The sequence below is a fragment of the Passer domesticus genome, chromosome 2, assembly GCF_036417665.1.
Source record: "Passer domesticus isolate bPasDom1 chromosome 2, bPasDom1.hap1, whole genome shotgun sequence".
In the NCBI taxonomy this organism is placed as follows: domain Eukaryota; kingdom Metazoa; phylum Chordata; class Aves; order Passeriformes; family Passeridae; genus Passer; species Passer domesticus.
The window spans coordinates 105,026,712-105,054,470 of NC_087475.1; the positions used below are offsets into that span (position 1 = coordinate 105,026,712).

At 50.6% G+C, this 27,759-nt stretch overlaps 1 protein-coding gene and 2 long non-coding RNA genes across 3 annotated transcripts in view; all 3 read left to right on the forward strand.

Moving 5' to 3' along the window:
- ATP1A1 (ATPase Na+/K+ transporting subunit alpha 1) overlaps positions 1-27,759 on the forward strand; it is a 179,241-nt gene that overhangs the window by 111,497 nt on the left and 39,985 nt on the right. The window lies entirely within an intron of this gene.
- LOC135294670 (uncharacterized) lies at positions 4,792-5,653 on the forward strand. Its single transcript, XR_010356758.1, has 2 exons — positions 4,792-4,876; positions 5,118-5,653. It is a non-coding gene; the product is annotated as an uncharacterized LOC135294670 (long non-coding RNA).
- On the forward strand, positions 15,000-27,084 carry LOC135294671 (uncharacterized). Its single transcript, XR_010356759.1, has 3 exons — positions 15,000-18,057; positions 18,459-19,139; positions 25,523-27,084. It is a non-coding gene; the product is annotated as an uncharacterized LOC135294671 (long non-coding RNA).

A 27,759-nucleotide genomic window follows, 5' to 3' on the forward strand; every position in this document is an offset into this window, starting at 1 on the left:
AAGGAGATGGGTGTGGGAAATAGGATGCCAAGGGAGCCTGGCCCCTCCATGTTCCTCCCAGACAAGAGTCACAGTAAAAATCATGCTCCCCTGCTTTGGAGAGGACCTCTTGTGAGCTTGACAGCATGCCCCTGGTACACATCTTCTGTCCCATGAGGCAGATTTCCAGTACCTAAAGGGGGCCTACAGGAAAGAGGAAGAGAACTATTTTCAAGGGCACATACTGATAGGACAAGGGGGAACGGCTTCAAACTGAAACAGGGTAGGTTGAGATTAGATATTAGAAGAAATTCTTTAGTCTGATGGTGGTGGGGCATGGCACAGGTTGCCCAGAAAAATTGTGGATGCCCCATCCCTGGAAATGTTCAAGGCTGGACAGGGTTTTGGGCAAACTGGTCTAGTGGAAGGTGTCCCTGGCCATGGCAGGGGGCTTGGAACAAGATGACCTTCAGGGTGCCTTCCAGCCCGAGCCATTCTATGATTCTATGTGTCCCCATGTCATGGACAGGTGCTTTCAGCTGCAGCCCTGAGGACTACAGAGGATAAGCATGGCCCATTGCAGCCAGTGGGCTGAGGATGGTCCTGCAGCTGAGCCCGAAGCTTGGCCTTGTCCTGACAAGATGACTCATGTCACCCTGGTTTTCTGAGGAATAACAGGCAGCATTGGGCAGCCAGGGTGAGGCTGAATCATTGTGGGCAGAGCATGCAAAGTGCAGCAGGCCACCTCGGGTCCCATGGCAGCAGGAGCGCGGCTGCAGTGAAATCCCTCTGGCCGGCCGTGGGCTGGCTGGGAGCAGGAGCAGGGGCTGGAGCTGTGCCGCAGCAGGAACACCATCGGAGCAGCGTGCTGCCTGTTGCAGCGCAGCTGGAGACTTGGCTCTGCCCGAGAGGTTAAAACAATCCCTCCCTGTCCTTCGGGGGGGTTGGATTTCCACTGTGAGAAACGTCGGCTTGGACAGGAGATTTCTGACTGAAGCGCCGCTTTGCCGCAGTTCCATAGCGATGGAGACAGCGAGGCACGGTGATTTATTCCCTAGCCCCCCTTCTGAGCCCAGGCTCTGTGCATGCCATTTGCTGACTTCCTCTTACTCTGCACCCAGGCCTCCTTCTGCATCCTGCTGGGGTTTTATTTGCATTGCAAACAGGGCAGCGTTTAAATCTGGGTAGTTTCGCTCTTGACAGTAATAGTTAAAAAAGACAAAACAACCCTAAACTCTTCAATTTCAGCTGTTTAGTACATCAAACCGGTATCAACCATCAGTTTGTTGTAAATCACTTCCAGGGTTTTCATAATAAATATTACCTCTCAAATCCTGAAAGAGAGAATGAGAGATCCTGCTTTTCATCTTAAATGTAATAGAAACCTTGATTTTTCTGTGCAGGTGGCTGCACTGGGCAGCACTGAAGAACACCCACAGTTACTAGTTATTCCAGTAAAGCTCCATATTTTCATTTAAAAATAATAAAGTAACTTTCCAGGCCTGGGCTGTGTGTGGGGGGAAGTGTGAAAAATGAGCCTACAAGCCTCACATTTTTCATACTAAGCAGCAAATAAATTCCCTACAGATTAATTTTAAAATGAAATCTCAGCTTTTTTTTTTTTTTAATCCACCTTCATGACACCTCAAAACTTCACATATGGGTTTTTTTTATTAGTTATTTTTCTCCTTCCCACCTCTGCCCCGCCCTGAAAGCTGGGGAGCTGGCAATAAAAAGGCAGCCATTAATCCACCCATCAAGTGGTTCTGAAAATGGGACCTGTGGCCATGTAGCTGAGATGGATGGTGGTGCCTGGCTGGCTGTGTACATAGCCAGGGAGGAGCCTTCTATATTTAAAAGGCTCATATGGTGGTCAGAGCAGAAAACAAGACAAGTGAGTCTGTTAATTAGGAATAGAAAGCCTCAGTCCCTGCAGCTCTGGTACACATCACACTTTCCTCTAGCCCTTGACTTCCTCTCCACCCTGGTTATTCCACCTTTCTTGTTTGTCTTATATTTGATTATGAGGTCTTGGAGCAAGGCAGAGTAGTCAGCTGTAATGGCCTTTTCTATTCCTCAAGTCACCTAAAGAATTACTCAGGGCTTGATTTCTGACTCACATGGATGGAGAACTATGAACAGTGTTCTGAAAGCTCTGGTCAGCTCCTCTGTCCCTAAGGGTGTCTTCCCAGGGGATCTCATCCACTAATTTTTTAAACAGAAGTTTACTCTGCTCCCCACGAGACCCATCTTCCTCAAGATCACGGACTCATCCAGGGCCTGGCTGCTACAGTCCAGACAGCCTTCACTAAACTTCTCTGATGAGCTTATTGGCACATGTGAGCACCAGGCCCAGCAACACTTCTCTGGCAGGTTTGTCCAGTACCTGGACCAGTAGGTTGTCCTTTAGGCACTCCAGGAGTCTCCTGGATTGCTCTCAGCCAGCTGTACTGCTTTCCCAGCGGATGTCTAGATGCTTGAAAGCCTCCATCTGGATGAAAACATGGGGGTGTGAGGCTTCTACAGCTGAAGAAAGAAGCCTTATCAACTAGTGAGGTACTGGGAGCAGACCCCACCCACAAGCTGTTCTTTGGTGGTCCTATCCTCGATTTTCATCCACAAATTCTCAACCTGTCTGTGGCTGTTTCTCAGGGGCACTTTTCCACAACCTGTCCATTCCTTAACCTAGAGCACAACAACCCTCCCTCCTTCCCAGCCTGTCTCTTCTGGAAAACTTGTATCCCTCAACTGTAGTGTTCCAGTTGTGCTACTCATCCCACCATGTTTCTGGGATAGCAATTGGGTAATGGTTTTCTAATTGCACCATGGTTCCCAGCTCCTCTTGCTTGTTTCCGTGCTGTGTGCATTGGTGTAGAGACACTTCAGCTGGGCTATCACCCTCTTTACCTTTTGGGAAGAACCCTGTCTAACTCCTTTGGGATGACTGACAGCTATTTCCCTGCTGCTTCCTAAAGTATTGGTGTTTCATGGTTCCTCTCTGACACTCCGATAAATGGATTTTGTAATTTGTGGCTCCATGTGAGACTTTTTAAGAGAGTCCTATTTGAATTTGGGACAGCAAGCGTTGCTTTGTTGTGTTTGGCCTGCTACTCAAAGCAGGGAGTGCCCGAGGTCTCGGGAACCCAGTTTCCACAAATTCAGCCTAATTTTGGCAAATTTGAGATGCTTGGAAACAACAGCCAGCTCTTATATGACCTTAATCACGTGTAAGTGTGTGCTGGTGAGAGAGGGAAAGGCTGTTTTGGGCTCATCCAGAAAAAGCAAAGGCTGGATTGTGAATATTCTCAGAGGATGGGGTGGGATGTAATACCTCTCCATCATAGGCTCACTGTAATACTCCAAAATGCTGCAAAGGACTACTGAATCCAGTAATTCCCTGGGGCAATAATGGGCTGTACCACACTCACTCCAGCTGCTGGCGTTTGCTCCACAGCTGAGAAACCATTCTGTGGCAATCAGGTGGTGTCCCATTAGAGGTCCATTACGTTTAATATCATCCATCCATAAAGCTCTCTGCTTCACCTGCAGCCTTAAGAGATCTCCTTAATAATTCAGTGTGTTTAGATACACACAGTAACAATTTGGCTCCTTTCAGTGGACCTCCCATGCAGCAAGCAGAGGTCTCTCAGTGTGGTAATGCTGCCCTTTTCCCTCCAGGCTTGGCTTCCCTCAGCAGATACGGGCGGCAGAAATGCAGCTTTCCCTTGGTGCTGGAGAGCTGCCATGCCCATCTGCCTTCCTGGAAAAGCCAATTTTAGAAAAGCTGTAGTCCTCCAAATTTCTGTCCTGCTGTGATTGTTGGTGGAATCCAATGTGGGACATCCCAGGGTTTCCCAACAACAGCTGATGTAGGGCTTGCTATGGCTGGTGGTGCTGAGCTGATTTATCAGCTGTTGTTCCCTCTGTCCCACAGCTGCTCCTGGCTGTGCCAGGGCCTGCAGTGAAAGAGCCTGTTGTTCCCCACAAGGGGTACAATCTTGCCAGGTATATCATGTCCTCATTAAAGGAGGGCTGCTTATCTCCTAACCTGCTGTGGCGATTGCAGTGTTCCCTTTGTTACATCTCCATTACAAAGCAGCCAGGCACAGAGCCTGGACACAGGGAGAATGAGGATGCACACACCCACCCACTGCTTCCCTGCAGCTGACCAAGGACTGGGAGACCTGCACACCCCCACCAGCCTTCTGCTCTGAAACATGGTCTTCTGAGGAAATCTAATTAGATAGCAAGGAACAAGCGGAAGGCATGGGGAGTTAAATGGGTAGTTGAAGGAAACAAAAGTAATGAGATTTATTTTTTTTTTTTTTGCTCTCTGCCGTGGGCAGTGAAGATGTCCCCTCCTGCTGCTGTACCTGAGAGCACTGGCAGCTGCAGGCATTCCTCTCTAGACATTTAGCTGTGGCTGCATTGATTTTTTAAAAATTTCTCTTAAATTAACTGTTATCCACATGCCCTGCCCCAGCAGAAGGAAGCCAAGATGAAGAGAGGGAGTAGAGTTATCTCTGCCCAGGGCTCATAGCTTTCTTTGCAAAGTAACTTGGGGTCAGACCACCTGGCCCAGAAAACATCACACCCTTATGTCAGGGACATCCACCTGCAGTCCCCATTTTCATTTCAGTTATGGTTTTGGAGGGGAGTCTCTTTGTCAAGAGTATTCCTGGGAGCTTGCTCCTGCAGGGGGGGTTTGCTCTTGGTGTGGTGGCCAGGCCTTGCTGAGCTGGGTGGTGGGGAGGGAGCCTGGGCTTGCTGGCTGGGTGATGTGACTCTGGTGACTGTGACATCATGGAGGATGTCTCACAGTGGGAGAAGTCACCAGGGGCATCAGTGGGCAGACCCAGCTCCACCACAGCAGCACTCATGTAGGACTTAGGTGTTGGTGAGTGCTCGTGCAGGGAGAAGGCTGGGCTGGATGGAGCATAGGGCAGATGCCAGGGGTTCTGAAACAGAGAGAGAGCCGAGCCCCTCAGGACAGGGCACTGCCACCCCTAGGTCTGAGGCTTGGGGCTCCCAGAGATGGCAGGTGCCTAGGGAGGCTTTGGGAATGTGCTGGGTGCCCCCAGCACCCTACTCTCTCCCACACAGACCTGATAAGCCCCCTTTCCTCCCACCTCCTCCAGGCCATGGCTGCAGCAAATGCTCTCCTCCTAGCTTCGGTGGCCAGAGAGATCATCCAGCCTGGCCAGAAGAAGTGTCACCACATCAGCAGAGCCACGGCCAAACAGATGCTGGAGCGTGAGGTGTATCTGCACCAGGAGTTGATTAATTTGCTGCAAGAGATTGAGAATAGCAAGATTGCAGAGGAAGGCTGGTTCTTTTCTGGGTGGCTGTTTTGGACTGCTGTAATTGCCCTGGTCCTGCTTGCTGTCATCTGCTGGCTGGTCAGGCGAAAAAGGAAGCGTCAGGCGTCTCCTCAATCAATTAGAGTCTTCTGTCCTGATCTCCCGGAAGACATTGCTGAGATTGAAATTGGATTAAGTGTTTATGACCACAATCGCACCAGGCGCAACAACTTGACCTTGGATGCGCCCAGATCTTAAGTTTGTCCAGGTTGTCTGGATGACATCCCTTGCTTCCATCGTGTCAACTGCTTCATTAATGTTTCTTTGGTTCCATCTAGAACTAAGGGAGTCACATTAAAATTTGGGAAAGCAAGCATTGCTGTGTTGGTTTTGGCCCGGTATTCAAAGCAGGACTTGTGCTGGTAACTTCTGCTGCAGTAGTTTTCCATTGAGGCTGGGTATTTTCCAGAAAGTGAGACAGAAATGTTGACAGCTTCCAGGACCCCCCCGAGTCATCAGCTGGTACAGCTGACTCATCTTGTGCCTGCCTCTGTGCCTCTTCCTGTCTCCCCACCCCTGCATCTCTCTCCCTGCACATGTGTACACTGCTGGCATTGCCGGTGCTCCAGGGTGGCTCTGACCACTTGTGTGGCACGTGCCATGCAAGAAGCAAGAGCCAACTTGCTCCATCCATCCTCCCAGCTATGTCTCCAGAAACCTTGCCAGACCTTCCTCTTCCAGAGTTTCTCACCTGACCTCTATGCTTCTTGTAATTTGGCCCATCAGGGTCCTCTGCACTCTCCAAAGCCCACAGCAGCCACAGTTCCCCTGCTCTTTGCAAACTCTTTTGGAAAGTCTCAACATGCCCTTGCTGCAGCATCCTCCCCCTGCACCACCACACCTGTGGGCATAGCACAGAAGCTCCTCATGCAAGTGGCAGTTCATCTGGTGTGTGATGTGGTTGCCAGTGTGTAGGGAACAAATTTTTAAGCAAGGCTCTGAGCAAGTATTTCCAAGCTATGTCATGCAGGGCCAGCTGCCCTTTCTCTGAGGGAGGGGTGCATTGTTACTCCTTAACAGCCTTAATTGCACAACCTGCATTTTTCTGAAATTGGAGGATTTTTGCCTTGAGTCTGCCTTTTCGAAATGCCTTGCAGCCCTCCCCTTTTGCCTGAGCTCTGATGTGCATCTGTGCCCCCCACCCTTGACCCCCATTAGCCCAAGAGGCAGCTGCCTTGGTTCATACTCGTCCTTTCTTGTCTTGGATGATGAAGGAAGCTTCTCTTCACCTCCAACTTGGTGGCTTGCAGGCACTAGGTCATTATCATAGTCAGCAAGCTTATCTGAGGATCTTTTCCATGAGAGCAATGCAAAGGCAACAAGAAGCTGGGTTGTCCCCTAGGCCTTTTCCAATAGCCCTTTCACTCCCCTTCAGTTCCCCCCATCCCTCCTCCTCTTCCGTGTCCTTTGTCTTGGCTCTGAGCCAGTGCAATTCCAGCCAACTTGGGCGCACGGGGCTTGGATGCACGTGCCTGTCCTGTTTACCAGGATAAAAAGGGCCAGTGGAGGGAGATGGAAGCAGAGACACAGGCAGGAGCTGGAAGGAGGACGCAGGGAGAGGCACACAAGCATAACTGAGCAGAAAAACACAGATGGACTTGGATGTGCAGGCAGCCCCGGGCAACCTGAGCCTTTACTGAGAGCAAGACACGCAGACAGGGCTGCACGTGCAGGCAGGCACTGGGGACAGGACACTGGCACACACCCAGGGGGAGGCAGATGAGCAGACAAGCAGAGAAATACCAGGCAGGTAATGAGGGACCAGGAGAGGAGAAGCTGCAGAGACCTGTGGTGAGGAGAAGCAGCAGGAGCTGCTGTGCAGGACACGTGCCCTGGTGTGTGCCACAGCCCCTCTTCCCAGGAGAAGGGGTCAGCAGCTGGATGAGTTGGCCTTCTCTCTCCAGTCTCCCCTCTGGCTGGATCTAGACCGTAGATATCAGCTGCTTTCAGTGCTGGGACCCCACCCAGAGCAGTTGCCCTCATTTATAGACAGTTTCCTGCTCTTGGCTGCCTCACAGACTTGTAGGAAAAAATACAGTAAAGGAAGTTTCTTGAATGTTGAATGCTGACCTGCACAAGGCCAAACCCAACAGTCCAGAAATGTGGGCTCATTAATGCCACCGTGCATAATGAGCAGAGAAAGTAAAATCCTTTCTCAGTCAGGAAATTTTGAGTCTGCTCCTGGCTGGAAGACTTACTTGGCAGCTACAGCCTCTTGCTATAGACTTGACATGAATAATCCTTTTCCTCTTGGCTCCTTGATCTCCCTGAGCTGTCTCCCCTCCCTCCACCAAGGAGAACAATAAAGTCCCAGTCTTCAACAAGACTGTTTATTGAGCCCCCTTGTAGAAGAGGCTCCAGACCACATGAGAAGTGCAAGGGGAGCTGCCCAGAGGTGCACTGCCCAGAGCCTGCCTCACACACCTCTTCCTCCTCCTCTTCTTGTGGATCTGGCACTGCAGATGGGAAACCAAACCCCCGTCACTCTCTCTGAGCCACCAGAGTCTGCTGCAGGTCACTTCCTGGAGACAATGGCTTTATTCCTTGGACCACTGGACGGCTTTTGGCGCGGGAGCCAAATCAGTGAATGGAAATCTCCTCCCTGCGAGCTGCAGTGACATCCTGCTATTGTTGGCACCTCTTGGCAGGTTTGTTCAGCTGCTTTGTACCAGTTGACATCTCCGGGCTTTCATCAGTGCGTCAGCATCACCCTAAGGCACACAGGCTTCCTGACCTAGTGCCCAAGGAAAACCCTCTTCTTCTGTTTACGGTCAGGATGCGAAAGTAAAGGAAGCTGAAATGCTACTCAGGAATCCACTCCAGGCTTTAATCACCACTGTCACTGCTAGAAGACGTGGGGAATGTTGAAAAATAATCACCATGCTGTGTAATAGGATGCAGATGTTCAGGTTGTGATCTGTGCAGACACTGTGACCTCCTGGCTACTGGAAGACAAGCCCTAATCAAAACTCTGGAACTGAAAATTTTTTTTCCTGCAAGCTTCCAAGAAATCTGGAAGCCCTTTGTGTGTGATCAGTAGATGTACAATGGCTCTGAACACAACTTTGGTTATGTGAGGACAGGTCTCTCTGTTGACAGCACAAGAGAGACGAATAGGGCAGACAGGGTTACCTGTGTCTGGAGCTGGTTTGGAAAGACCCTTGCTGGACAAGAAAATTAAAATTATGAGTGTCTTGTAAGCTGTAGGGTATTAAGGTACATACACACATGTATGCATACAATATACATGCACTCACACCTCCCTGGGCTGATGAAGTCCTTTCCTTTCTGTTCCTGGCTGGCCATGTTTGGCCCATGCTGCTCTTTCCCACACAGGAGCTGGCTGTCTGGGAGTTGCCAGGGCAGTTTTGGGAAAAGCAGAGGAAGTAAACTGCCTTTCCTTATGGAGCATCACAGTCCCACCATGGCCCAGGGAGGCAAAATTGTGCAGACTTCCTTCATGTCATGATGAATTTTCCTGGAGCTAGAAGAGTGCTGGCATGGGAGAAGAGATCCCACTGCAGCCAGTTGTGCCATCCATCCCAGTCTCCTTCTCCCTTCTCTTCCATCCCTCCGCACACCCAGAGGCATCTGTGCTGGAGATTGCTGAGCCACTGTGGGCATCAATGCTCTCAGAAGAGGAAGAGGAGGCAGAGAGATGAGGAGGGGATCAGAACTGCATCTTCCCGAAGTACCAAGGTTCCCAGAAATGAGCTTTGCACTGGCCAAAAATATCAGCCAAGCAGCACAGACTCTCTCCCTTCCACACACACCTCATTGGTGCAGACAGTTACGGCAAATCCCAAAATAGCAGAGTTAGATAAATACAGAGAAAAGGGTTTACAAATTTCCGAGATGGTGACAAACAGCAGTGCTCACTAAGGAGGGGAGCTCTTTTTAGCTCAAAGGCTTTTTCTTTCTGAAGATCCTTTCCCCACATAGAATAGAAGATAAGGTACTTTTCAAGAAAAATGCCCTGTAACTTGAAGACTGAGTGATAGGAGGTGATGCTGGGGGCTGCACTGAAGAAGAGAGAAAGTTTTTGGCAAATACATGCCTGCAAGACAGAGAATAGTCTGAGCTTCAGGTTTACTTTTTCACAGCTCCAATGTTTTCTGCCTGCTTAAAGCCTGAGAGAGTAGCTGTTTAGGAAGCATGTAGGAAAATAAGTATGTAACTGGATCTGGGAACCAAGTTGCCTGCTTTTTCACCCAGCTCTGCTGAATGCTTCCTCTATTGCCTAGCGTCTATGTGTGGATGCAGATCATGGTACCAATTTCACTGAAATCAGTGAAGCACGTTCACCTGCCATTTAAAGGCATTAGCTCATGAAAACCTCCCCACACTGCAAATGACCTACTTTAAAATCAGAATTTTTCATTATATCTGCTCCTCATGCCATACCTGTTGAGGACGAGGAGAACCTACGGCCAGCTGTATGTTGCCTGCTGGGGATGCACCATCCTCTGCCAGCGCTCCCAGAAGGCACAGGGGTGCTGCTGGGGTTGGGGTAAGGGGTGAAATGGACTGAACACCGTCCTCATTTTACTGTCAAATAGGCACCGGGAGAGAATGGTGCCTATATGAACACCCCAGCAGAGGAACCAACACTTCTTCCCGAGCTCCGGCGCTTCCCGTGGCGGGGGCACTGGGACAGCAGCTGCTGCTGTGCCGTGTAGAGAGGGCAGAGCAGGGGATGCTCGCCCGGCTGAGCTGCAGCTGGGCTTTCAAACCAGACTGGGAGCACTGGGAGTAACGGAGACCCTGCCGGTGCCCCTTTCTCAAAGGAGCATTGTTATTCCACGGAAATGACCTTTGGAGTCCAAATGTCTTTATTTAAAATGAAACAAAACCAACCCTAACTGCTCTTTAGGCAAAAACAAATTAGCTGTTATTGCTGCACAGCTTTAAATACACTGCGGTGATCTTCCACGCTTCTCTGTGCCTGCCTGGTCAGTGAATACACGGTGCTGCCTTAACTCCCAGCTCCTGCCACTCCCACGCAGGTGAGAATGGCAGGAAAAACAGCAGGTCTCCTCCCTCCCGCGCCTCGTATTTAATTTCACCTCGGTGAAAAGATCTTAAAATGACCAGAAAAAGAGGAAAGCAGTTGGGTTGGCTTAAAACTGTTGATCAGGAAGCAAAAACCACTGCAAGTCCTAAGTATATTATTTTATATTTTAAAAAAACCACTGTTGGTTCACCAGGGCTCTCCTCTTTCTTCTGTCCCTGCCAGGCTTTGTTCAAGCATCTCCCTTTGCTGTCATTTCAGCAGAAGTCTGCAGGAACTCTGCTTCATCTGTCTTTTGGCTGGGGGGTGAAAATGAGCCGTAAAAAGCAAATTTGGAAATCAGTTCCTCTGGCTGTATAACTCGTTTTTTTTCTTTTAAAAGCACCCAACTCTTTTCTTGGACCTTTATGTCCAGAGCGCAAAGAGTTTCCTGGCCAAGTTTGCGGTAGCAAAAATGGTGTGTACTCATATTCCTCCTATTCCTCCTCCACCTCCCTCCTCTTTTACAGCCCCAGCCAAACATGGCTTGCACTAAAAGTTTGTGACCCTTGCATGGTATTTTCTGAGCCTTTTCAAGCCAAACCCAGAGACTGTTTCCAAACAAACTTAAATTTTCCATTGGGAGCTAGATAATCACAGTGCAGAGGAGGACACTAAAACCAGAGCCTGTGCTCTGGAGTTGCATATTTCCATAGCATCCTTCATCCAGGAAAATTCCAAAAGCCTACTGAAGGGTGCTAGCTGTGAGAGCTGAGCGGTCAAGCAACCTGCTTGCCTGGAGGAGGTTGGTATTTGATCAGCTGGTTTAGGAGGCAGGAGGGGGCTGCCCAGGGCAGCCAGGGGAGGAGGGCTGACCCAGGGAAGGGGGCCTGGTATGACCATGCCACTGCAGTGCAAGCACAAAGCACCCCAGACATCTTGTGCCTGCGCTGGGGAGCAAAGCCCCAGCACCTTGGAGCCACAGGTACTGCCAGTGTCTGCCCTTGGGGCTTCTGCCCAGCTTGGGGAGCTGTGTGCAGGGGCACAGAGCAGGCAGGGGCTTTCTGCCCCAGCCCCTGCACGACCCCGCGTCCATGGCAGGAGACTTCCCAGCCTGAGCAGACACGCTGTCTCCTCTCTCTAATTGCAGCCTTGTGCCTGTCCCGGAGTGAGAGCTGGCTCCTTCCCCTCCATTGCATTGTCTCTTCCCACAGCCCAGCTCCCACGGGGCTCACGGCTTTTCCTCTCCGGCTCGCAGCCCAGCTCTGTCTCACTGGCTCTGTCTTGCCCCTCACATCTCAGCGTCATCTGCTCTCCCTTCCCCCTCCTATTCATTTAGATTTTCCTTTTTTATGCCACCACTTTATAATGCTCCCTTGTATCATCTTCTGCTTAGAAGTCCAAAAAACAGTGGGGCTGCCCTATGGAGACACAAAGGTGGGCTGCCTGCTCCAGAGGCTTCCATCCATCCTCTTCACCTTGTCTGTGTGATGGGCTGCAGAGGTCCTGGCTGTGCCTGCATCCTCGTGGGGAGGAGAGGACCCAGAGCCCAGCTGGACAATGGCAGCACTGTGCTGGAGAAAGCAGCTCTGTCTGGCTGCCACTGCAGTCCGCATCCTCTGAGCACAGGGCAGGGGAAGGGTGTCCCTCCGTGCCCCGGCATGCCCCTCACTGGGCAAAATCAGGGAGAAGATGCCTGAGAGCAGCATCATCCCGCTCCCCCACCCACTGTGAAGGCTCATGCAGGGACTAGGGTGGCTCTGCTTCCACCAGGCACTGGCTGGGTCACACAGAGCTTGGATCTTTGCTCTGCTGCAGACTCCCAGGGGAACCTTGGGCAAGTCCCTTGGGCCACGCTGGTGCTTTGTGATCTCTGCAAGCCATGGAGGCTTCCTGGGCCAGCTGCACAGCTGTCCCTGCACCTCCACACTGGAGGTGTGGGCTGGGAGCCCAGGTATGGAGCCACATCAGTGTGCCCCCAGCCCCAGACCAGCACTGCACACAGGGCCATGGGATGCACCAGCTCAGGGGTGTCTGAAGCAGCCCTGTGCTGTGTGGGTTTGGAAAACCCACAGACTCTCCCTGTGTCCCTTGCCCAGGTGGCACTGGGGGGGACAGTAGCACAGCTCTGCTTATGGGGGCCATCAGACAGACCTTCTTCAGATCCTGAAAGCACTTCTGGCATCACTGCTGGGCTGCTGTAAAAAGTGACTTTCTCATTCCTGTCCATCAGCACCACCTCTCAAAGAAATGAGTTACCAAAAGGAGTTCCTGCAGCATCAAAATAATATTGCTAACACTGGCAAAGCTGTGGTGGTACACAACACCCCTGAAGAGAGCAGGAAGAGGGAGCTCCAGCTGCAAGCCAGAGAGGAAAGCTTCCAGTCACAATGTGGTGGCAGCAGGGGCTGGCTGCTTTGCTCTGGGGCCTTCCTGAAGCCCTGAGTGGGACAGGAGTGGAGAGAAATGCCCACATGAAGGCATTGCTGTATGCCTCACCCAGAGAAAGAAAAGGCAGCTCTTTCCAAGCTTACCAGTGCACTGCCTGCCAGCATCAGTGGGGAAGAAATCATAGCTTACTTCCTTCTGAGCTGTCTCTAAAGTGTAGTTTGTGCTGAGACAGATGCAACCTTGAACAGAGACTTTCCCATCAGAGCTATAAACCCCCTTTGAACCCTGGCTTGGAAAACGCATATTTGTGTTTCTTCCTCTAAGGTTGTCACCATAAAAAGAACCAGAAAGGGCTCTGTGCACCCATGGCATGAATGAAGGGCCTCTTTGGATTTCCCTCCATGCCACAATTCCTTCCATGCACATTTGTGCGCATACATGCCATGGGCAACATCCCAATTAGAAAGCATCCCTGCAGGACTTCTTTTAGTTCTTAGAGAAAGAGCTTTGCTCCAGCTCATGCACTGAATTGAAACTGAGCCTTCCTGCTTCTGTCCTGCAGGGATTAGAAGATCAGGCTGGGAGTCAGGGACCAGGAGGAAGTTGGGGGTCCTGGGTGTTCCATCCTATCCATGGGGGCTGTAGTGGAGCCATCCCCTTGCAGCCACAGGTATGTGGGGAAGCTCCCTCATGCAGGGTGAGCACAGCTCATACTGGGACATCCCAGAGCCACTCATTCCTTCGGCCTCATCAAAATGGGTCCAAATCCAGCTGGTGTCCCAGCAGCACAGCCAGGAAAGGCCCGAGCAAGTTCCAGGCTGCAAGCCAGTCACTTTGTGGTGGGGACACCTGAAAAGCCCGGCTCCTCAGCTCCTCTGTCTGGGACAAAAGCCCTCAAACAATAGTCTGGCTTCCCAGCAGCCGGTGACCCAAAGGATGCCGTGCGCTGAGGCCGCCAAGCCCACAAGGATTAATGACAGCTAGAGGAAACCGCTCTCCACACGCGTTGCCGTGGGATTTGGCAGTACAATAGCCAGAAGGAGCATGCAGGCTCCTCCACTTTTTCTCAGGGCCTAGGTAAATAATCCCCTGCCATGGGAGCTGTATGGATTCCCATAAAGCTGCATAATAGAAGCAGTTCCCAGGCTTATGGTTAACAATAATTTTTTCCAGGCCACATAATTATTATTATTTTGAGAGTCAGGAACCTGGGAGAGAGTGCTTATTTTCCCAATAAGCTCACAGTGAGCAATTTGATTTCCCTTAGAAAGACACAGCTGTGGAATGGTAAGTACCCTTTGACCCTCAGGAAAGGAGCACAGTGCCCTCATGCTTGTGGACCCACCGCTCCTGCACTAGCCAGGACTCAGAGTTGAAAGCACATGACAGAAACCACATCTCCACAGCTCATGAATTTGTCTACGGGTCTCGGATGCCACAAAAATGCTTTGGAAATTGCCGCAGGGCAGAGCAAAGAAGGGAGAGAGGAAGGAATGTGCTTAATCAGACAGGGAAAAGCAAGGCAGCTTCTCACAAGGGTTAGATAGGAGCAGGAGGCAAGACCTTCTGCAGCCAAAATCCAAATATTTTGCATGGCTCCTGCAAGAGAATGCAGCAAGAAACTGGTGGACATTTGTTCCCAGCTGAACTGGCAGCACTGGAAGAAGCCAGGTCTCTCTGGCTGAGGGTGGCAGGGCAGCTCCATGGAGCTGGCAACTTGGGGGCTTTCAGCAGGAAGAAAAGGAGGAGAGGAGTACTAGCAATTCCAACACAGGCAGGTGGTGCAGAGCACTGGTGAGATCCCACTTCTTGGTTAACTCCACATTAATTTGCATGGCTGGAGAAAAACATGCTGTGGGCAAAATCCTGCCTTTACAGGTTGGAGCAGCTGCCCCGGCAGCAGGGGTGGGATCAGCCTCAGACTTCACCTGAGGAGACAGGACAGCTCAAGCCTGTACAGCCCCACCACACAGCGCAGCACATGCCAGTGCAAGGAAACAAGATCCATGCCCTGATGCTCACACGTGCCAGAGCCAGTCTGCCTCAGCCAAAACCTGCCCTTGGGAGCAGCAGGGCCCGGCTGGTGGAGGAGCCAGGCATGGCATGGCATGGCATGGCATGGCACATCACACTTACCAGGGCAACAAGTGGCAGGCTGCACCCTGTGGGGGTGCCCAGCACCTTCCCAGCTATGCTTCAGGAGCCTCCTGTGTTTGCATGCTCCAGGGTAGCACTGAGAGACAGAAGACAAGATACAACTCAGTGAACATGTGGCTGACTTGATAGCTTTAAACACAAAAAGGTGATACTTGAAACATGTTCACAAGGGTGAACAGCATCTGCACAGGCCTCCTGTCTTGGCTTTTCAGATTCAGACTGCTGATTTTTCCAGCAGTGTCTTCACCGTCTCTAGATCTGTCCACTCTTCGTGGCAGAGATGGGCTGGGAGAACGACAGCAAGGAGGGAGACAGTCACTGGAGTGGGGGTTGGAACTAGATGATCTTCAAGGTCCCTTCCAATCCAAACCATTCTGTGATTCTATGACATGCATATCTCTCCTCTCCCAGTCTCCTCGTGGGACATGGTGTTCACCTCAGCAACTGGAGCCTCCCACTTGTATCTCTTTTCACGTGCCCCTGCAAGGAGGGTTTTACCTCCTGCATATTGCATAACTGCTTTCCAGTGCCAGCACCAATTTTGTCTGCTCAGGTTACAGGAGGTTTGCAAGAGCCATCTGAAATACAGGAGCAGCAATTAAAGGGCCCAGGGCTGCAGCTCCAGAGGGTCTACTTGGCCAGCTAAATGTGGAGTGATATGTGCTGGGCTTGCAGAGGAATTCATGTTCTTGGAGGGCTAAAGCAAGACCAGGAAAGGTTCCTTTTAGCAGGTTTGAGGTGCAGGCTACCAAGTCAGTGGCTTGCCTGAGGCTACACTCAGAGGCAGGGTGTACACACAGCCTTCTCCCTGGCATTCAGAAGAATGTCCTAACTTTAGGAGCCTGCTTTTGGCTGCTACCTGGTTTCAAGGCATTTCATGGTACCTGTGGTTCTCTGAGACATGCTATGGAATGAAGAAATGTTGGCTTTTTTGTTTCCAGGTCTGGGTAAAGGGTCCTCCAGCTTCAAAACTGTTCTTACAAGCAAGCACATGATTGCTCTGAGGCTTTGGGAGCTGTGATTCCCTCAGCCACTGCAGTTCTACCAGTAAATGGAGACCCAAGTCCAGCGGTCCACCTTGTACTCATTGCCAGTCAAATGCATAAAAATAAAGACCTTTTCCCTGTATTCAGTTCTAGGACAGGTCAATTGTCATGGGCGCTGTGGGTGAGATTGTGGTTTGAAAGGGAATTTTCGCTACGTAGATCTCCAGGGACTTTCCTGGCATTGTGCCCTCTGTAAACCTTTCTCTGCAGCCCGTGACGCTGTCATGGAAATGGGCAATTGAAGCTGCCAGAGTGTTGGTGTGGAGCACGGATAACCCCTGTCCTCTGGCTCTGCTGCTGCCCGGGGATGGATAGAGGCAGGTGGTGCGGGGGACATGCCAGTAGGGAAGGGTGAAGCAGATTTCCTGAGGGACACATGGTGTGCCTGAGCCCAATACTGCATGCTTTGCCTTGGGGAGGTAGGGTACAGCCCAGAGGGTGGCAGAACAACCCCTCCCCATGCCAGGTCCTTTGCAGGACAGGACCTGCCTGGACCACTCACTCCTTGGACCTTCAGCCGAGCCAGCAGGAGAGGGGCTGTGTTGGACTGGGTGGCAAGGGCTGGGTTTCTCTAGGGGAGGGAGATGCCAATGAGATTCATCTTCTGCCAGAGGTGGTTTGGAGGTGGTGCTGCTGGAGGCCAGTACTGTCTGTGCAGTTTGAGCTTTGAGGTCAATACTTCACTTGGCCCCTCTGAGCAGCCTGAGCTGCTCCCAGCAGCTCAGATGACAATGACATTCTTATCACCTTCAATTGCTGTCATATTTGAGCCATTGCATCTGTTGGTAATTCACTGTGGGGAGAGCTGAGCTGCTTTCAAAAATGTCTCTTCAGGGCCAGCCTGTGAGTGATATAATTCCTTGGTAACCTGTCAAAGCACCAGCACAAGCATCAGCTCAGCGCCCTGAGAGGCAGTGGTGGTGGGATGCTGGAGAGAAAGTGAGACAGGGAGGGAAGAGACAGAGAAGGAGGTGAATGTAAGGATGGAGACTATAACCCAGACCTTGCTTTCGTCTTTTCAAAAATGCTCCCCTGCTGTAGCACTTACAGTGAGAGAGCTCATTTATATTTTGTTTCTGTTCTTTCTTCAGGCTTGATAGAAAAAAATAAAAACCAACAAGCCAGCAGATGCAATGGAAAAATGAAGTGACAACAGCAATCCTCCCAGGTCACCCTTTTTTTCCTTTCCACTGTGCTTGCCAAGCACAACCCATTTCAGTCTCTGCTGACAATGCTCCGTGCTGCAGCGTGGTGTGTTCCATCCCTCCGGGGCATGAACTGAAAGAGAAACTCCTGGCAGCCCCCAGGAGCTGCAGAAGTGAGGAACTCATGTAACTTCCACAAGGCTCCTGCCCTGCCACAAGAGCTGTGCAGTGTCACTGTCCCGCGGTGTGTGTGTGTGTCAGGGAGCTTTGTGAGGGCTGCAGAGGGCCCAGGAGGACGCCGTGTCCCGTGTCTGAGCAAAGGCCCGGCTACTTCCCCGAGCAGTGCGTGAGACATGGCAGCGCGGCCTGCGATGAGGTTGCTGACAAGCCCCAGGGGGGTTGTAGACCAGTCTGTCACTGTTAATCAAAAATACTTCTTTTTTTTTCCCCTCTGCCTGTGCACAGCCCCCTTTACACTGAACTGCTTGTTTTTAGGTCTGTCCCAAAGAAGGGCTCCGAAATGGGAGCCCAATCCAAGGCAGAGCCCCGGGCAATACCATGTTCAGATGTCCGATCCCTTGCACTTGGTTTTGAAGAGCCTAACTCTGAATTCTCTTCAACAAAGTGCCCTTTGACCTGTGGCCTGCAGACCCTCTATTCTGAAAGGTAATTAAGGAGAGCAAGCCTTTTGCTGGCCACTTTAAATTCACTGTATGGGGACTGCATCTTCAAAGGGAGAAAATCATGGGAAGATCTATAATCAGAGAAGTTGAAAGCTACCAGTCCAAGAAACTGGAGGCACTTACAGGAGAGATTGCAGTGCTGGCTGTGGTTTATCTTTTTGTTCCCACAGGACAAGTTTTGCCTCCATTTAGAAAGCACTGCAGGACCTGGTTACTCTCACAGTCCTCCCTTAAGCATTGACTACGGAATAAATAGAGGATGTTTTCCTTCCCTGAATATCTATTTCCTTCCTAAATAAACCATGGGTGAGTCTGTTTGGTTTTTTTGAGTTTTTGTTTTGTTGTTGTTGTTGGGTTTTTTAATGGAAGAAACACAAACCAATAGGGAACTTACAAAGCTTTTAATAGCTGTATTTGGTTCCTCAGTACCATGAGGAATGGGGAAATCACTGAACACAGAGTAAGACCTTGGGACCAGCTAACTCATCCTCCTCTCCAAGGCAGGATTAACTAAACCTAGTCCATGCCTGACAGATGCTTTTTGACGTGTATTTTACAGCCCTACAACCCTCCAGCCTACTCCGGAAGTAATTAATGTGTTAATGATATTGATGTTGTTCTTCTTAGTGTGTTTAAGGCACATGAGTTTGGTTTTTCCCCAGTGGGAAAAGAAAACTGGTTCTTTTTTTTCCCTTTGCCTTTTGCAGTGACCTTTCACCTGACTGAAGCCGGTTGCAGTGGCTCCTCAGAGTCTCCTCCAGGCTGGATGAAAACACAGCCCATGCTTTCTTGCCTCCCACCACAGTCAGAGTGGGGGAGGCAGCTGAACAAACCTTTGTGCAATTCTTTCACTGTCTGTGATGGTGGTGATACAGAGGGAGTGGGTAAAGCCAGAACTGGTCAGATGCCATCCATGCTCTCTACTCACAGAGCTCAGCAGAGAGCAGTTCACATGCATCAGCACTGAGGTGCCTTCTTCAAAACATCCAAAGGCCTGGAGCTGTGATTCTGCAAAACTGCCCTCATCATCATGAGTCACTGGACAAAGGAGCTGTTGGATTTGGACTCTGTAACCCGGTTTGAACCCTCTGCTGATATGAACCCTGGGATCTCTTCTGCTCTCACTCTTAACCTCTTACACCACTGAGCTTCCAGGAAGGCTTGGACTGAGACCCAAACACCCATTCTGTGTGGGCACGTTCAGAGACAGGTTTTTGCAAGCCGGTCTTTGCTTCACCCGTGGACAATTTTAATTTGGATGGTTTTCCTCCAGCCCCATCTGTTGTTGTGGCCTCACATATACGGTTCATGGCTTGTTCTTGCCTCCTACTCCTTGGCCTGCCAAAGTCCCATCCCTGTTGCAATTACCACAGCCCTGAAGCAGCCAGGTACAGTATTCCTCTCGCAGAACTGGAAAATCAATCCTTTTCATCCACAGAGAACTAGAACTGCATTTAACTATTTTCTGAGTTAGCACCAGTCTTGAAGCTAGTGAAATGTCAGGATTTGGTCCAGGATTTCTGCAAGGCTGTGATATGGTAAACTTAGGCTGATTCCTTCTGTGTAGATGAGGCCAAACTCTGTTTATGACAGGACATTGTTCTGTAGCTAACCTATTGCACAGGCACACTTCCTATCTTTAGTGTTATTGTCTAACCCTCTTACACCCAGGTCACCCCAACAATATTGCAGTGGAGTGCAAAATTGTCTTGCTGTATTCAGCAAGACAAAATCATGTTTGCAGGTAACATTTCAACAGCTCTCCTTAGAGCTGAAGCCTGGGGCATTTTTAGGTGCTGAGAAGGTTCTGCCTGTGGAAGGCTCTGCAAAGCCAGTATGAGGCCCCTGCACTGGGGCTTTTGCTGGGATGCAGTTGTCATTGCACAGGAGATCTTTGTGATTCACCCCAGTGAATGGGCTCACAGAGGCTTTTGAGAGCAGGTGCACAGCACAGCAAGCGTGTGTGCAGACCAGGGTGCACTCACTTCACGCTGGTGGCTGGGTGCCATTTCCCAGTGGAAGTTTTTGGTTGTTCACTGATGCAGGGGCCACACTCAGTCCTCACCAACCAGCACAGCAGTGCCTCTGGCAGCTCAGCACTGAATGGCTTCACCTCCATGTCTCTGACCTTGGACATCTGGTCAATTCAACCTCACAGGACCCCACTCAGGCTGCATACAAAGGAAACAACCTCAAAATCATAAATATCTCATATATCCCTTCTGTTGAGGGCACAACTCAGAATTCCTGACCTGATAAGGGAGTTTTCCAGTAGTGATCTGTGCAAAGGGTCTGTGGAAACACCTGTGATGGGTTTGCTTTCTACACAGGGTGCAAAAAATGTAAGTCTTTTTGTGACTCTTATGAGTCACACCTCTATTGCAGCAATGCAGATGCTGCTACAAACTCTCCTGATGTACACTGACCAAACACTGCCTGTCTTTTAGGTTCCCAGCTCCAAATGATGAATTTTGAAGCTCCTGGCAGAATTTATTCTGTATTCATATTCTAAAAGAGCAGAAACTGCTCATGCATTCCCTTATTCCAGAAAAGGCTGAGAAACTCTTGGATGTTGACCTAGCCTTTAAGGTGCTGCTTTTGTTCAAAGGGTTTGTTACACTGAAAGTTTGGTGCTTGCTTAGCTGCTTTGAGCAGCATGAAAATGTTGAATTATGTGGATGTCAGAAAACCATGATGAGGATTGTCCACTTGGGAAATTTTAGGGACGTGACTTCTGTGACTGTGTGAATTATGTGGTGTAGCTAAACAGATAATAGATATGACCACCTATGACATGTCACTCCTTAGCTAATACCGTGCGAAGATTGCTTGTTGTGGGCAATACTCTGTTTTGATGTCTCTGGCCTGTGTCAGCTGTAGCTTCCTCAAGACTGCAATCAATTCCCAAGATTGCACAAAGGTTATGGACTGCCTCCAAACTTCCAGTGTGAGACCACTGCTGTGTGCAGGGGTATAGTAATAGCTAAACTATATAATTACATCTGCTGGCATTCACATGAGGGACTTCAGGACCTTCGCCACATCTGCTACCAGTTAGGGCTGTGCAAAAGCCAATCTTCGTCTCACAGAGCTGTGTCAGCAAGCCCCTGCTGTGCTCTGCATGGAGGAGCTGAAATAAACTGCAACTGGTAGCTGCTGTAAAGCCCCTCATGTTTTGCTGTACAACGTAGCAGTGAGCTACATTGAGAAGGAGTTTCTTAATGCAGACTTTGCAAGAGAGTGGCCAGCCAAGAGACTTTTGAAGCTGGCAGCCAGTAATCAGTCTGCATAAAGAAAGCACAAGGGTTTGGGGGTCTGAAGGGCAATAAGGCCCAAAGCAACTGCATCCCACAAATCCAAGCAGTGGTCAGATCCCTGCATGATGACAGCAAAGCCTGACAACTCTTTGTGCCCTGCCTGGTCCTCCCTGCCTATGGACACCTTGCTGGCTTCACTACCTGCTGGGGGAAGCAGGCTCCCAGCAAAGCGAATGGAGATAGTCCTCTTCCACCCTGCCCAGTCCCACATCACCAGCCCCATCAGGATCCCAATAGCTCTGGAGATGGGCAAGACAGAAACCCTAACATTCTACCCAAGTAGAAATGTCAGACATCTCTTTTTCTTTTTCTGCAGCAAACAAGCAGAATCCAGTCTTTACCATTTGCTTATGCAAGAGGGGTGATGAGGACAGGGCAAAGCTGGGAGGCTGAGCAGCCCAGGTGTAATGGAGATGCATGTGATGCTAACACAGAGCCCTGCACACGGTGCCATTTGTTGAGCTGCTGTTCGGCTAGGCTCCTGCAGCTCAGCCGGTCACACAACAACCTCTCGCTCTCATTAATGCCAGATTGGGTTCCTGCCGCCGCTCCCCTGCTGCTTTTAATTATGTGGCCACCAGCCAAGGACTGCTGGGGAAAACCCTACCCCTCAGTTTGGGTGTCAGCTGATCCTAACTAAAACATATGGCTCTTGGAGGGGGAAGAGGGCATAAAGGAAAACAACAGAAATGGAAACAATTCACGCGAGAAGGAGGATGAAGGTCAGAGGTTAAAAGGGCAAGAATAGGGAGCCAGGAGGGGACATGGAGCAGAACACCACCATTTCTGCCCACCTCTCCCTACAGGCACACAAAGTGCAGGGAGAGAAATGGTCTGTGGTCTAACAAAACTGTGGTCTCCTCTCTTCATCCTCCTTCTCCTGGGCAGTCTCACCAGGGCAAAGAGGAGGCTGCCAAGGTCTTGCGGCATAGTGGGCCTGGAGGTGGAGAAGGTGCTGGCACAAAGGCAGTGAGAAAAACACACAGCCCTTGGGGAAGATGGGAGGGGCACTGGGGCCTGCCAGGTGCACGTGTGCCAGGTTCTGTCCCATGCTGCAGAAGGGATTTGTGTCCAGGAATCCCATAAACCATGCTGTGACCGTGCCAGTGCCTGCTGCTTCGGCAGGGTGTAGAGTTGGCCCATGGAACTATCAGTCCCACTGGTATGCTTCAGCATCTTCTGAGGGTGTTGGGAAAAGGAAGCGAGTGGGGACTAAGCACTTGTAGCTCAGAAAGTGCAATTTTTGGTGCCACCTACCAGGGCTGTTCTCTGGAGAACTTGGGTCTCTCTGCCACTTGCACAGATGCGGAAGATATACAATGGGACTGATCAAGGGCATTTCCCCTCTGCCCCTCGGTGGTTGCAGGAGACCTGGCTGCTCTGAGCTGGAAAGAAATCAGTAGCAGAGACAGTCCTGGGCACCCCGGTGTCCTGGGATAGCACAGAGCATAGGCAAAGGGACACACGTGGCTGGAGCTCTGAGCTGCACTGATGTGGGCAAGGGAGGCTGCCGTGGAGGTCTCCACATGCCCCAGCTCTGCTCTTCAGCACATGCTGGGAGCTGCACCTCCCATCCCCCCTCTCAGCAGCCCGCTCCCCTCGCTGCACAGACAGGCACTGGTTGGTCCCTGGCAATTGAGAAATCCCAGTCTGCAAGGCCAGCCCAGAGGCACTTGCTGTACTGGGATATAGCACCAGTACTGGGTGATATTTTCAGGGGCAATGACAGCTGTGTTTCCAGGCATTCAGACAAGGTCAGTCTGACCCTGATACTCCTTCCTATTGCCCAGCCCCAGGCAGTTCCCCACACAGGCCCTCTGAATTGCTTACCAACCGCCAAAGAATTTAAAAAATCCCTAACAAGTCCCTAAGAATCTCCACTGTCTGCACACGGGGTCTTGGGATGGGGGCAGGCCACCTGAATGACAAGGCAATGGTGCACTGACCATGACCAGCTGCCCACTCAGCCACTCTCATTCCCCCCACCTCAATAGGTCAGGGGGAGAAAAAAATCCCCTTGTGGTCAAGATCATTGCAGTTTAACAAGAAAAGCAAAAGCTGCACGTGGAAGCAAAACAAAACAAGAAATTCATTCACCACTTCCCTTTGGGAGGCAGATGCACTGCACAGGCTGCTGTGAAAAAAGTGACTGTCCTAACTCCATTCCCGACAGACCCAGCACAGACAGTAGACATGTCTTGTGTGTTTTGTGTACACACTTGCGAGTGCTCACCTTTTTTTTTTTTTTAAATTTTTTTTTTCGCATTCCTGCTATCTCACTGGGACCCAGGCCTGTCTCCCAAGTGATACCCAGTTCTTAAATGTCATCATGTCAGATCCATCTATACAAGGAATGAACCATCCTCAGATGTCCTCAACAACTTCAGGAGTGCTCCTGCCCACAAATGCCCATTTCCCCTGTGCATGTTACCACAAACACCTGCAAATGAGCCATTACACAGGTCTGTGCTCATACACACCCATTTGTTCCTGCCACAAATACAGCTCGGCCATGAAGCTGGACCTCTGTGCTGGCAAGCTACTTAGCAACATGAACTCTCAACATAAATTAGGCTGACTGCACTGGTGAGCAGCTCTTACAATAAAAATCACGTTACCTTCCCTTCTGGCTTCCCATGCAGACAATGTGGCAGCCTGGGAGTCATGTTAGGTCAAGAGATGTGGAAGTCTGAACTAGCTGCAGCTGCCTCAAACAGCTCTGGAAGGATCTTTTCCTCTTTGTTCATTTTGATCCTGTTTTAATAGGCGAGAATAACTGGTTTAAAGCAGCACACAGAGTCCCTGGGAAACCCACGGCTAGAGCAGACACTTGGCTTTGTCCGGTGCCTGGGCACCTCATGCAGAATGGGGACTTTGTATTTGCTTTTAGAAGATAACCAATTCATATAGGAGGTTCATGAATATTCAGCTTGTGCTTAGGGTTGGGGAGAACAATCCTTAAAACAAAGAGGCAAATTCTTTTACCCTTCATTTGGGGGAATGTGTTTTTCAGCCCAAGGGCTGCAAGTAGCCTGCCATCACTTTCTGTGCAGGATCCATTAATGACCGGTGTTTTTCCAAGCCTGAGCGTGCATCGCTGCTGCAAAATAGATGCAGTCAGTGAGGGCTTGGGGTTAATGTTTCTGGATAAAGGAGAATTTGGAGGTGAGTCCAAGAGCATAAGGAGCCAGGCTGAAGTCCGTCAATCTTGCTGTTGTAGCCTCTCCGGCTTTGTCCCCTTTCTGTGGCTGTACCTGCCCTGGGAATCTCTAGCAGAGCAGTCTCCCAGCAGTGGGAAGACGTGGACATGTCTTTTGCTGCATAGCTACTGCAGTTATTCCTCTGTGCAATGAAAAACAACCAGCGAAGAGTCTGTCTTCCCCAAAGAGGTTTGTCAGTTGCATGCTATTCCCAAAGCTGCATTTAGCCTCCCCCCTCATTTTCCTTGCACAGCACACATTTTAGGGCTTAGAGACACTGTCTAGGTGTGGTAACAAATTACCAATAAATAATGATTGTAGCTGCTTGTCATTGCATCTGCAATGACCCCGCATGTGTTGTGAACTCCCCAGGCAGCAAGCAGCAGATGAGCAGGAGTTTGCCATACCACAGCGACCTGGGTGCATTTCTAGGCTCTTGTATACATGCTTCTCCACACGAAACACACCTTGTTGGTGTTGTTTACAGGAATTTCCAAGTGAAATAGGCTTTCCTTGAAAAAGTGAAATAACCCTTCCTATTAAAAGTACTCCTTTGCAGTGTAACTGTGCGCATGCTTGGGTTGTTGCTGCTCTGAGTGCTGTCTTCCCTCCCCTTCCCAACCCCCTTCCAAAATTATTACACTGGTAACACTTTTAAATACCGCCTTGTTTTCCTTGTCTTCATCCTCATGGGAACTCTCCTGTAATTATTCCGCATTGTCCAACCAAAGCAGCAGAACAAGTTGGGTGACCCCTGTGTGACTGATCACCACCCTGCCATGGAGAAGACAAACAGTCAGGGCTGGAGCTGGGCAAAGTGGGCACTGTTTGCACCAAGTGAAGGGGATGTTATTCTGTGGATCTCTGGCCTGGTTCCAAAACTGTTCCAGCAGTGCCAGGTGAAGCTGGCTGCTAACTGAGTGCATCAGTGCTACCAGGCACCTGCCTGGAGCTGTGTGTGCTGCGAAAGAGCCTCTGTGTGACCTCTCATCTTTTCGCACTTGCCAGGAAATGTGTGCAACACCAGCTCCAATTGACAGACCCTCCTCCATGCTTCCACCTGCTGCCTTTCTTTTGCAAGCATGTCTATGTGCTCCTTTCTCCCCTTCCAGCTTTTACCTCAGGACCTCCATTTTTTCCTTCTGTTCAGCTCCAGATTTTCTATCCCACCCCCCTGCTGCAACCCTCCGTTCCCCCTGCCTCCCTCCAGCCTTGTGCTTCCCTCTATCACCATTCCTCTTCTGTTTTTCCCAGGTGAGAGGCTGCTCAAGCTATCCACCTGCTGACCAAGGGCGAGGAACAGGGATTAAGGAGCTACACGGCCGTGGGCAGCAGGACCTGGTGCAGCAGAGCTCCTTTAGCCCCAGCAGTGATGGAGAGGGCTGCCAACGTTATTGTTGTGTTGGCATGGCAAAGGTGGGAGGAAGGAGGCAGAGGATGGGGGGGAAGGGATTTGAAACTTCAACTGCCCCTTTGTGTTTTCACCTCCTCCAGTTTATCTGGTGCCCTGTGGAATTTATGATCCTCCCCCCTGCAAGGAGCTGTTGTCTTTCAAGTCACAGAGTGCCTTCCAGCCGGGTGATAGACCAGCTAGCCTGCTCTTTAACAACCTCTAAGAGTGTAATGAGCAAAGCCAAACTTTCTCCCAGCAACAGTTTTAGGAAGACTGATTATCTCCCTTTTACGAGTGGGAAAACAGTGTCAATCCATTCCAAATCCCCGTGGTGGTGGAGCAGAGCAATGGATACAGCCCCTGATTTATATGCTATTCCAAGGCTGCTAACAATCTCTTTTCCTTTCTCCCTCTCCATGTTCAGCTGCACATTTGCCCGATTTAGGGAGAATAAGGAGACTGACCCTTGTCATTTGAAGAGGCAGAGAGCAGGTAAAGCAGAGGAGAACAGGAGCAAATACAAAAGTCAGACAGAAAACTCCCATCTCAGCAGTAGGAATTGCCATCCAGGTCCTGCTTTCCAGGCACCCCAGATGAGGGACTTTAGGACTCTCAGCCTTATCTGTTTCTTCCCTCATTGCTTTGGTGTGTTGTGAAGGGGCCAGGAGGCACATTTTGAGAGCATGCAGCCCATGTGATGGGCAGTTGGAGAACCACAGCTCCCAGAGCAGCTCTGCCAGTGATGGATTATACAAACAGAGCAGCATGAGGAGCAGCCCCTCACTCCATCCCCCTGTGTCAGGTCACTGTTCAGGGTCCACCCATCCTTTCCTCTCCTCCAGCAAGTTCACTGTGGGATGGGCCCCAGGTCAGCCCTGGCAGCAGACGCCTTCTGAGCACCTGTGGCTTTTTCTGATTAAGGGACACAGAGCTAAGAGGCACTGGGAATTCGAGATAAGCTCCAGCACTGGGAGCACTTCTGACAGCCCCATAGCACAGCTGGAGAGACAGAGCAGTGGAGAGATGTGGATTTCACAAGCCCTGTGCAAGGCCTGAGGCACATCCAGCTCTGGAGGATCCCTGAGCACCTGGGGATGTGGCAGGCTGGCCAGAAGCCCTCTGAGGAAGGTGTTGATGCAGACACCTGCACACTGAGTGAAGTACCCAGTGCCCAGCTCCTGAAGCAGGTGCACAGTGGCAAGGTATCACATGTTTCTGCTGGCTCCATGCCCTTTGGCAGCTCAGCCAGGGGTGGAAGGACACAGAGCTCAGACAAGCAGGATGCCTTGCAGATATTACTTTCTCCAAACATCACCAGCCCAGTCTGGTGCTTTCTCTGCACACCTCGGGGGGCTTTTACCTCTGTGGTACAAAATGCAGCTGCACCAGTGCTGCTGTGTGCAGCCTGAGAGCCCTTTGCTTCCACAGGTCACCCCAGACACCCTGTAAGCCTCCCTTTCTGTATGCAGCCTGAGGGCCCATCAATCCACCCCTCCTCTCTGCCTGGGCACATCCTGTGCCTTCAGGCAGGGGTAGGAAGCTACAAACTGTTAACTCCCTCCTCCCTGTCCCAGGAGATAAAGGCACAGATGCACTGAGCCAGGCAAAGTCTCCTGGCAGCTGAGATCCACACTGGCTGCTTGACAGAGTGACTCCTCTGTGTATTACCTGGCACTCCAGATGTGTGAGTCTTCCTCCTGGTTGCTAAACTTCAGAGGTCAAGCTGCTACCTGTGAGATTCAGCTCTTGCTGTCACTTTCTAACACATGGTTCTCAGTTACTATGACAGGAAACATCATTTCATTTGCATTTATTTTTGTATTTATAATTATACAACGTGAAAGGCCCATTCTTCCATAATCTCTGACACAGCAGTACTGACATCCTCTCAGTGGGATTTGCAACAGGATAGGCTGGTGGACTGCACGTTTATTGGATCAATTCCAGCTTGCCTTCTTCATGCTCTGCCACGGCTTCTCCGGTTACCACAGGTAGATGTGCTGAAACCCAGAGCAGTAATGCACACCATGCCTTCTGCTGTCCTTGCTGGTGGGACAGGGAGAAGGAATGCCACCTGGAAAGGCTCCTCCACCTCTGC